This window comes from Bombus bifarius, unplaced genomic scaffold, assembly GCF_011952205.1.
Source record: "Bombus bifarius isolate JDL3187 unplaced genomic scaffold, Bbif_JDL3187 scf7180000009244, whole genome shotgun sequence".
Classification (NCBI taxonomy): domain Eukaryota; kingdom Metazoa; phylum Arthropoda; class Insecta; order Hymenoptera; family Apidae; genus Bombus; species Bombus bifarius.
This window is the reverse complement of record NW_022884990.1, coordinates 44,627-56,731: the sequence shown is the minus strand read 5'-3', so window position 1 is coordinate 56,731 and position 12,105 is coordinate 44,627.

Sequence of the window (12,105 nt, the reverse complement as noted above, 5' to 3'; positions counted from 1 at the left end):
ATCGAAGTACACATTGGATAAAATCGAACGAGTTGAAAGTAGCGTGCGAACAAAACACGATCGCAATTGAAAGAACATGATATTAAAAACGATAAATGACGAAAGTGTTGATATTAAGGGAAATGTAGTTTATTTTTTTCTCTGATGGAAAGCTTCTTCGCCTTTGGAATATCCAATATTTACCATTCAGTTCTTCAACTATACGTATACGTTATTCAACCTTACGAGTCTTGAAGGAAATTTATATACGCGATGGTAAAAGTATACTCCTACTACTAATGATATTTATACTATATCCATCGAATACGCGATAATGTCGTAAATAAATTCAGAACGGAAGAACGAAAACTCGACGACCGTTTTCCTTTTCGAAAGAAATGAATATTTGCGAAGCGAGCGCGCGATATATCGTAACTGTGTATGATGTAGCAACGCGTGCGAAATGTATATGGATACCTTTCGAAATACCTTAAAGGCCGTTGAAAGTTTAAAAGACTCGGTACTTTACGGTGATTTGCCGAGGAAATCGGCCCGAGTGATTGTTAGAATTTAATCTTGGAATTAGGATTAATATTCTGTGGAAGACACAATGTTTATGTTGAAATAATACAATGTGATATTTATTAAACAATTATTTCGAGAGTTATAAATGTGCGTTCTGGAATGTAGACAGTTGGCTAGTTATTCACAGACTGGCTTAGTGACCCATGGCCCTTGAAAAGGTTTAGAGCCCCACTCTCTATGCAGTAATGAGTGTGACCTGTGTGGGTGTCTGTGTGGCGTCACATGTGGCACAGAACCTTCTAGTAGCTTCTCGACGTGCCCGTCTAGAATGTTCCATCCATATCCTCACGCTTCTTCCGGCATCCTTTTGAAAAAGCGTGCTAACTGCCGTGGTGCATCTCACGAACGCACGCTGGTGGGGATGGCGCTGGGCAACGAATGGAAGAATCTGTACGATCAAACACTCTATCCGCATGCGACTGATATCGTTGTATTCCAACAGTGATTACGCAGTTTGCGCCTCTATCATTGCTAAGCGGAAAATGAAAAAGACGAGAATGGGCGAATCGACTGGAGAATGCGTAACTTTGTCTCCATTATCGTTGCTCTGCCGCAGGGTTGGGCAAGGAAGTCCGAAGAAGAAAATACTCGACAACTCGGGGATCGAGCCGTGCATATTTGCTAGCAGCTGGCATGAAGAGGCCGAGATACTGTCGTCATAAATAGGAATGTAAGCACCCACGGGACTAAGCAGACGAAATTCTTATTATTTTGCGGCATTATAAAGGGGAAGGAAGCGCGACGTTGACGTCGACGTCGGCACTCCGCTGATTTCTACCCATTCCCACGAAAATAATCTCGCGGAAGCACGCAAATCTGATTTTCTTGCATTCCCTTCCCTAAAATTTCCGAGCTTTCTCCTTATCTTCTCTTGGTTTATTTCGCTCGTTAGCGCGAGATCCAACATATTTACCGATTCGTACGAACATCTATTAAACGTTTCGCAAGAATTTAGGCTGTCGTTTAGTTTCACGTGCTTTTCAACCTTATTGGAGCAATTGTAATTAATTTTCTTAACGTATGGAATTCCCCTAAACAAAATCGATCAAATTTCAAATCAGATACAGATAATAATATTTAAATATTTCATCGAGTGATTATGAAATAATTATCGATAATACGAATATAAGTTAATTTTCTACAAATTAATTTAACTAGGAAAAAACTGAAATTCTTTCCGTTAATCTTACTCCGTTAGCTTTTGCTATTTTTACTGTTAATCGTGAAAAATCGAATAGAAAACGTTTTATCAAATTGTCAGACCGTTAACGTTCGATTTTTTATTTTTGGGCGCGAAGTAATTTATGCGATTAGTTTTATTAATAATTCACCACACGTTCTTTTTCACGCTAGGTATTAAACGAAACATTCATCGTCGCTTTTTTTCTCTGTTATTCGATTCATGGACTTGAAAATAATTTACCAAAAATAAAACCATCCACCTAAAGTACATCTCGAGATAAATCACCTTCGACCATAAATCTTTCCATATACTTTTGACAAAAGGGCGAGTTTATTTCTATTTCATATCTGTTTCTCTCGATTTACATGGCAAAGTTCATTGCACCGAGGAGAAAGAAGGGGAAAAACGGGCAAGAACGGGAAAGAACGAGCAAGAATGCGAAAGCCAATGGGATTGAATAAGTGACGAATATTTAACGTCGACCTTCGCTCGGTCGATTACTTTTCCCATTTACGGGCATTAATTGCTTCACTCGGAAGTACGTTTTCCAATTAAGCGAAAAGCCATTGACTAAACACAATCGGCAATGGAAATGTTTCTTACGCAATTAACGTTACGTGAACTGTTTGCGGAAACTTTCGAAAGAGTCCGAAGGGGTTAATAACACCTTGTTTCCGTGAAATCTGATGCTTTCTGTTTCAGCTCGTGTATGTTAAGATGTGATTGCCGTGTACGTACCGTGAATCTTAGATCTTAAAAAATTCATCGACTCTTCTGTATACGTGTACATAGAAATATATATAGAGACGTAAACACGGATGGAAAACCACATCTTCCGTAATTGCAAAGGGAGCATCAACGTGTGTGCAAATTACGTAAATCTTTTCGTACGAACAAGCAACCGTTGATGACTTTGCAGAAGAGAACGACGAAGGGGAAGAAACGTCATTTGCAACGAACACGCTGCACCGCTTTTATTCGATTAACGCTTTAAATGTAATACAAATTAGAAAACGAAATACACGCTTCGAAAGTAATGTAAACGATTCATAGCATTGACGGCGATTTAAATAGCACTTTTATCATTAGTCACTACCGTCGCCTTGTTCCGCTTTTTCTTTCCGCGCTCAATAAACGTACAAGCGTTTCATTGATATTTCGCTCAATGAGAACGAAAATTCTATAAAAAATGACAACTGGCTGTTATTATAAACATAATCGATATATGTTTTATTAAATTACAATGAAATATATATCAGAAATGTTACAACAACTATTTATATTGGTATTGAGACTGTAAACTTCATTGCGCGATATTATATTAAATATTCTTGTTCTAGAAACGAACGAATCGAGTAATTTTTAAAATAAAATTTGTTAAAATATTTAGTAAAAGTCATTTATGTTATATATTTCTGCTTTATATCTTTCATATCGCAAATTGCATAGCCAAACATAATCTAAAATTAATTTTTGGAAATTCTTTGGTTTTAAATAAAGTGACGTGTAAAATTGAAATTTATTGTACAAAATATTGTGTGTTTTGAACGAGATATCGTATCTTTAACAATAATTTTGCATATTTTGACGCGTTAAAAGCTTTCATTGTTTCGCTCTGATATAGGCAAAAACGTTTCTCCCGTGAGATATACGAAGCTAGTTTATTACATTTTCTGCACTTTAACTAGAACACTTATTCACTTGTCAGTTAACAAAGTCTGTACATCACCGGCACCGAAAATATGTTAAATTACTTCACACGCGTGACACGTAGCGGTAGTTCGTTCGTATCGATGTGGTCATATTCGCTATTTTATAGAAAACCAGCGAGACCTTTTTGTTGAATTTATCAATACAGTAATATCCAACTTTTCGAATAAGACATTTTTTTACAAAACAAAACTTAATTGACATTGACATTTTTTGTTAAATATGTGCGTGTTAAATATTAACAAAAGATTCTCGGTACCTTTTTATTTATACAGACGAAAAAGAACGTTTGGAACGCAAAATGATACAAGTGAAATGTTTACAACGCTCCTCCTACTTTCATACCACACGATGCGCCACTTCGAAACCATCGAATTTTATTAAATAAAATTTTCCTGTATTTCTTATCGTTTCGAGAGATACGACTTTGTCATGTTACGAGAAAGTATCCGCATACCGTTAAAGGTAATATCACTGATATTTTTTACACTACTGTCCATATATCATTGGAGACTTCTTCTCAGCGCACCTAGGATAAACACATTTTAGTATATTTCACGTGTATTTTACGTACGAAATGATATCGATACTTATCAATTGTCTGTATTGTAAGGAAAATAGGGAAAAATCGTATTAATCGTTTGCGATATTTTATTACTATCCTGTTTTATCTAACGTATGTTTCGATGTATCTATCGACTCGTGAACGAAAGTGTATGAAACGAACTCGAGACGTTGTTCTTGACAAATTACTTTTCTGAATCACCAGCAAACTCGTAAAGTCTACTCTATTCTACGTGATTACTCGACGTTTACTCGTGTTTCATGCTCCATCTGGTAGAAAAAGCAGAATTCCAAGTAGTCTCTATAAAGGAAATAACCTGATTGATAAAAATAAGTGAAAAGCAAGAAAAAGAGCCGATTTCCAACTACATGAACGAATTCTTTAGGGGATGCGGTCTAAAACGACGCTGGTGTCGTGTAAAATTAAGGTAAAAATAAGGAACTTGTTAATTTCCAAAAAGGAGATTAAGTTCTTTTTATTTTTTTTACTCAATTTATACAATTTTTCGGTTCGCGATGATACACTTTCGATACTTGGATTAGTTAATAATTTTTTTATTAGACTGACTGGATGATTTTGAAGGGAGCATTTATATTCTTCCATTCGTTGGAGTGGGAGAAGGTTTTGTTTATACTTAGTGTAAAATTCGGAGAACGGCTGGAGTGATCGAATGCCACTCAGGCGGCTGAGAACGGGCGCTGACCGGACGGTCACACGCGATAAGGCGTTCGGAATTTCGGTTTGTTATATACAGTTGCTCGAATTTCGTCTGTGACATTCCCCCCTTCTTAGATTGAACTTGATCCCTCAAGTTTTCTTCAGAAGACCTTTGTGGAATCGGACTTGACGTGGCTTGAAAATTACAGCTGATTCCTCCTCTCCATCTGAGTGGTATGTGTTGGTTGGAATATAGATGTTGTGTGTTGAGCCCAGGGTGAGTGGTACTGGTGGGGCTGTCGCATTGTGGCTGTTGATTACAGTTTCATTTCGGCAGCAAAATAAATTGATACATAATTTGTTCGGTATACATTTCCTGATGCATTTGAATACCCCTATTTTGTTTAATCCATATATACCTAGTATGCCTAATGCTAGTACCCTAATATCTGGAGCGTGGTCAGTCCCCAATACTGTATATTTTTAATTCTGTGTTCGAAATTAAGAGTTTCTATCTCGTCGCCTATTTTATCGATCGTTGTTTTATAGCCTTGTAAATTATCTATTATTTTCGGTGCTCGCTCGAGTTTATCTAATAGATGAGTGAAACTATCGTTTGTTTTGAGCGCTAGGGTTTTTGTTTTGATTTCGTATATGACTTCGTTTTTTGTTTCGCCTATACGCATGTGTTCGTCTTTGTACAATATATCGCAAGAAGTGTTAGCTCTTATGATGGCTTGTCAAGTTTTTGTAAGGTATGTTTCGTTTGGCAAATTGTGTCTATTTCTATCGGATTTGCTGGTATCGCAATGTAACAGTTGCTAGTTTTGAGCGGTATAAAGCTAATGTCTTCAATCTTAAGTACAGTTATTTGACAATGTCCAATGTGTGGTTTGAAATTTATTATTTCGCTGCGACAATCGGTTTTTGAATTTCTGTCATGGATTGGTAGTGTTTGTTTGCATATAGTGGTTCCGGCTCGATTCTTACAAAGTTTGTTGAAATACTCGATATCAGCGTTTATAAATGAAAGACCTGAAGTTAAATATATCTGATGTTCGACTACTGGAGCCAAAAATACTCCATTTCTTTTACTCGGGATAGGATATACTTGTAATATGTTCCATTCTGTGTTAGAGACTAAAGGTACTATGATTTTGAAAAATATTTTGTCATCTATTGTGAAGATTTTAAGATCACTGATGTCGAGTATGAATTGAAAATGTTCGGTTTTGGCAGAAATCGCGGTGTTGTACATCTGGCTACCTATTGCCTTGGCGTAATTTTCTATGAATTCATTGGGGTCAAGTATTTGTGGACTAATTATTCCTTGTTTGCCTAATATCATGACGTTAAGTATTTCATCTAATTGAAAGTGTAAAGTTTGCATCGCGGTGTCGACTTTCATGATCATCTTAAGCATAGATCTATCGATATTTGCCTGCTGTTGTAATTTTAATATATCACTATATGATCTCTCTAAGTGGTTTAGGTTTTCTGAGTTTACAATTTTTCTAATAAGTGCTGTTTGATTAGCTATTATGGTCTTGATTTTATTATTATCATCGAATAGTTTGTCCATATTTTTGTTTATGAGCGTAAGATCATCATCGTCGAGAGTCTCGAACAGACTTTTCGATACGGAACCTATGATGTTAAGCAAACCTCGTGTGCTCCGGGTATGTGTTAACGCTTTCAAGTGTTTTGCGAGTTGTTTTAGGTTATTGATGCGATTTTGTAATCCGCCTAACTCTTCGACGTATTGTTTGCTGATTGCACGTGAGTCTATTGTTAATTTATATGATTCTATTGCGCTTATCTGTTCGTATATGTCGCTATTGTCTAATCCTACTATTACATTGGCAGTGTCGCTGTATAAATATCCTTTTCCTATGTTTTCTACGAATACAGAGTTTCCTTCTAATGGTGTAATATTTATTTGCGCGGATACTATTCCGGCAAAGAGGATCGTCGACCTGGAAAGTAAGGTTTTAAACGATTACCGTGTATCTTTTTGTCTTGAATCAGATAGTATGGAGTACATACTTTATCAATCGTGTACGGTCCTAACCATTCCACATCAAGTTTATGCCTTTTATGATCGTTATGTATTAAAACAGAGTCTCCTTCTTTGAAAACTGATTGAGGTTTTATAATTTTACGTTTTTGATCGCGCTGATATCGCTGTTTACTTTTGATCAATGTTTCGCGAGCGTGTCGGAGTCTAGAGTCCCATTCCTTTTTGCGGAACGTGACTTCGTCTGCGTATGTGCGTTGGGGATTCTTGGATATTGTGGAGGGAAGATTGGCTTGGTGTCCGAATGTGAGTTCGAATGGCGTGTAACCAGTAGAGTCGTGTATCATTGTGTTATATGCAAGGCATACAAAGTTAAGTTGATCGTCCCATTCTTCATCCGAATTTCGCTGTATCGATTTTAACATGTCTGTTATTACTGCGTGTGTCCGTTCTAACGATCCGTTACTTTGTGGGTGGAAGGATGTCGTTTTGATATGTTTGATTTTGAACGCGTCTTCGTACTGTTGCATTAAACTAGATATAAAATTCTGTCCGCGGTCAGTTAATATCTTTTTTGGAGCGGAAAAGATGTAAATGTAATGATTCAAGAGTGCGTTCCAAATTGTTTCCGTTTGCTGTGTTTTTAGTGGTACGAGTATTAAGTATTTTGTCAATTCGTCATGTATGGATAGAATGTACTGATTGCCTTTTTTCGTCTTTTTCAGTGGGCCTAATAAGTCCATAGCAATTTTATCGTTTGGTTCGAGGGGTGTGTCGGTGATACAAGGTTCTTCGCGCGGTCTGATACGTGTAGTTTTAGATGTTTGACAGGTGTCGCATGATTCTATATGTTGTTGTATACGTTTCATCAAATCTGGTACTCTGTGCCGTTCACGAATGCGATCGTATGTCTTTTGTATACCGGGGTGTCCTACTAAATCGTGATTTTCTTTCAATAATTCGTCTATTTCTTCGTCGCTATATGTTTGAATTGGTTCCCATGCAAAATTTAATTCTTTTACGGTGTCGTTCAGGAATAGTAAAATTTGTTTGATCGCGTTCTTTTCGGTCTCTGTGAAACTGTCGTCGCCTATACCTATCTTTTCGTTTATATGAATAATTTCGTTTAATTTAGTTAACCATTCGATTCTGTCGTAATTTCCTAGCTCTGTTTTGGATAATTGATAGAAAGATTTACGGGTTCGGAGTCATTTTGAGAATTTTGGGTAACGTGTCGGTAGATTTTTCCCAATCGTGATATTTTTTATCGAGTTCTATGTTCAAATTTTCGCGTCGTCTGGTCAGAACATGTATTCTAGATAGTGCGTCGGCTGCAGTATTATCTTTTCCTTTCGTGTATTCTATGTCGTATTCGTATTCTTCTAGTTTTAATCGCCATCTCATCAAGCGTGATGAGGGGTCTTTGCAATTCTGTAACCATTTTAGTGCTTGGTGATCGGTTCGGATGAGGAATTTCCGTCCTAACAGATATTGTCGGAGGCGTTTCACGGCCCATACTATTGCTAAAAGTTCTTTTTCTGTAGTGGAATAATTTCGTTCCGGTGGATTTAGAGTTCGCGAGATATAACAACATGGATGTCCGTCCTGTGATAAGATTGCACCTATACCTTCGTTACTGGCGTCAGTCGTTAATGTGAATGGTTTCGCAAAGTCTGGGAATTTTAGTACGGGTGATGAACAGAGTTTGTCTTTTAATGTCTGGAATGCTTCCTGGGTTTTATCTGTCCAATGAAATGGTGTCTCCCTTTTTGTAAGTTCGGTCAATGGTTTCGCGATCTTAGAAAAGTTTCTGATGAACTTACGGTAATAACCTGCTAGTCCTAAGAACGATTTGATGTCTGTGGGATTACGTGGCTGTTTGAAATTGCTAACGGCTTCTAATTTTTTGGGATTTGGCTTTACACCTTCGGCGGTTACTATATGTCCAAGATATTCTAATTCTGGTTTGAGAAATTCGCACTTGTCCGGCTGTATTTTGAGTCCGAGTTCGCGTAGGCGTTGCAATACTATCGCGAGGTTGCTATTGTGCTCTTCAATCGACTGTCCGAATATTATAATGTCGTCTAAATATACGAAGCAATGTTTATTTATGAGTCCTCTTAGCGCGGTATCCATCATGCGTTGAAATGTTGCAGGTGCATTCTTTAAACCGAATGGCATCCTATTGTAATGATAGTGTCCTTGTGGTGTGGAGAATGCTGTGTACTTTTTAGAGTCTATGTCCATTGGGATTTGGTGGAATCCGGAGGATAAATCGAGGGCTGAGAAGAATTTTGCGTTGCCTAGTTGGGATAGTATGTCGTCTATGTCAGGTAATGGATATGCGTCCTGGTCAGTTAGTTCGTTTATTTTTCTGAAGTCTATTACAATTCGCCATTTCTGTTTCCCTGAGGCGTCTGCCTTTTTTGGTACTACCCAGACTGGTGAATTGTAAGGAGAATCAGATGGTTCTATAATGTTCTTTTGTAGCATTTCGTCCATTTGTCGTTTGATTTCTTCTTTATGGCATTCAGGCGGTCGGTAAGATTTTGTGTTAATGATTTTATTTTCTTTTAACGTTATTGTGTGTTTAGCAAGATTAGTGCATGGTAATAAGTCGGTCTCTAGATTGAATACGTCAAGGTAGAACAGCAATATCTTTTCGATTGGTTCACGGAGGGTTTTCTCTATATGCGAAAGTCTAACTAAATCTTTAAACGTGGAGACTTGATCATACGTATTTGAATTTTCGATAAAATTAGTCATTTTGGCTGGGCACTCACCACCATTGATAAAGCATATCGTTGTCGGTTTTCCTTCCAGGTAGACTGTTTTTGACACTGCTTGTTTTGGAGGTACGTCGTTTTCCTGTTGCAATAAAAGTATATTATTGTCAAGTTTTAATTGTTGATTCGAGAGTTCAAATTTGAATTTAGATAGGGCTGGCAAACCGAGTATGCCGTCTTCTATAATTGGAAAGTTGTCTTCTACCACAAAAAATTCTAGAGTTTTGCCAAATAGTTTTATCAAAGCGTGTTCGTTGGTTTTAAATTTAGAGTGTCCCATCGAGAATTTCCGTTCTTTTGTTATTCTTGGTCGTAATACGCATCTTCGCTTGAGTATATTAATTCCTGCTCCGCTGTCAATGAGGAATTTATGTCGCTGTCCGTCGGATCGTAAAAGTACTGTGGGTAGTCTTCCTGTTGTGGCGTTAATTCGTAGGTCTGGTCTATTGGTTCCTCTATTTCTTCCTTGTGTGTCTCGAGATTGTGGACTGCTGGTGGTCTCGGAAATTGGCTGGGTGTTCGAAAATTTTTACATTGACTGGAGACATGTCCGATTTGGTTGCATTTGAAGCATTTTAATTGTGTCCTTTGGGCAAGTGGTATTTGTTCGGTTTGTCGGAAGCTTCTTGGCATTGGATTGGGTGTTGGAGTTGGTTTTTTAGTGATCGGATTAGGATTATTGGTTGTTAGTCGTTGCTGCTCAGGAAGTCGTAATCGTTCTATTGGTTTTAGTCGTCGATTTCGATCTTCCCTGAAGAATCGCTCGATGTCGGTGGCTTTCTTTTCGGCTTCAAGGATATTGTATGGTGGATTGGCGAGTAGTAATTGTCCTATTTCGCCTTTCAGGCCTCGGATAAAATCGATCACGGAGTCTTTTAAAATCCTGTCGTTCATAGCTCGTCTAGTAATTTCGTCACGGTATTCGTTCGTTATACTGTATTGTAACTTATTGAGTGCTCTGCGGAACCTGATGATATAACTTAGCACACTTTCGTCGTGACGCTGTCTCGTTTCGCGTAGCTGGTCTTGATGTTCTCTAACAGAGTCTTGGGTGGCTACGTTTCGTCTTAGGGCATCGTACAGGTGTCCGTATTCGTATATCGATATATTGCAGATGGCCATTGCGGCTTTACCCGTGATTTTCCCGATTTTAATCATTTTTAATAGTAACGTGGGTTCGCTACACATGGCTCGTAATTCGCGTACTTCGCGTATGAATTCTTCTACTCCGATATTGTCTTCGCCGTTTAATTGCGGAATACATACTATCGCGTCTTTGGCCCGTAAGCTCGGAGAGGCGAATTGCGGTGGACGGTCTTCGTAAGAGGGATGGTTGTCTTCTTCTGTTCGAATTGGAACGCATGGTGGGGAAGTTCTATCTCTCGCGGCAACAGATTCGTCCATAGTAATAAGGGAGCCTAGTTCTGTAGTAGCGTCGCGTCCTATTTTTATTTTGGAGATATTTTTGCCTAATAGTTCTATTTCCGCGGCACGCTTCTTATTTTCACTGTCGGCCGTCCGTTGTGTCTCTTCTACACGTTGCGCAAGAATTTCAATTTGTTTTTGTATCACGTCGAGTATGGCACGAATCGAATTGTCCGTACCTCCGTTTGTAGAAACGGTTTCAATAGTTTCGACTTTGTCTTTTCGTGATGTGGGCATGATTCTAATTGAGCTTATTGAGTCTGAACTACTGTTGCTATTTGGACTCGAAGCGCTTGAGAAACTGGGTTTTCTCACAGGGTATCGTGAAAATGAATCCAGATTTTTCAGCTTACCGTAGTAGCTATGACCGTTGAGGAGTCTCAGGGATGTTTCCTCTCTGGTTGGTTCTAGATTCCGAATCTTATTCGTAGGCTTGCTCTGCGCTGACCGTAGTCCTCTCGTCTAGTTTCACCGTAGTGGAACGTTGAAAGTTGCTGCAGGGCTTCGTACTAGCAAAGATTCGCACTGGGTCCGTTGATCCTTCGATCTTCAATGATACGCGTACGCCGAAATCGTAATTTCGTTTGCACTGAAGTGAATAGATCCTGGCACGGATCGCCAAAAATGTCGTGTAAAATTAAGGTAAAAATAAGGAACTTGTTAATTTCCGAAAAGGAGATTAAGTTCTTTTTATTTTTTACTCAATTTATACAATTTTTCGGTTCGCGATGATACACTTTCGATACTTGGATTAGTTAAGAATTTTTTTTATTAGACTGACTGGATGATTTTGAAGGGAGCATTTATATTCTTCCATTCGTTGGAGTGGGAGAAGGTTTTGTTTATACTTAGTGTAAAATTCGGAGAACGGCTGGAGTGATCGAATGCCACTCAGGCGGCTGAGAACGGGTGCTGACCGGACGGTCACACGCGATAAGGCGTTCGGAATTTCGGTTTGTTATATACAGTTGCTCGAATTTCGTCTGTGACACGGGCATCCGACTAGGTGCTGATACCACATACAAGAACAAGTCGAATATGTGAAATAAAGCTTTTTAGCTTAAGGTCCCGTTTTGAAAAAAATACAGTTTGAACATGTTCGGTTGGCAATTGGCTTAATACACGCGTATGATAAATAATAAGATTTATTACATGATTTTACAAAATTTGTTAAAATTGATTAAGAAGTTACTTTCAA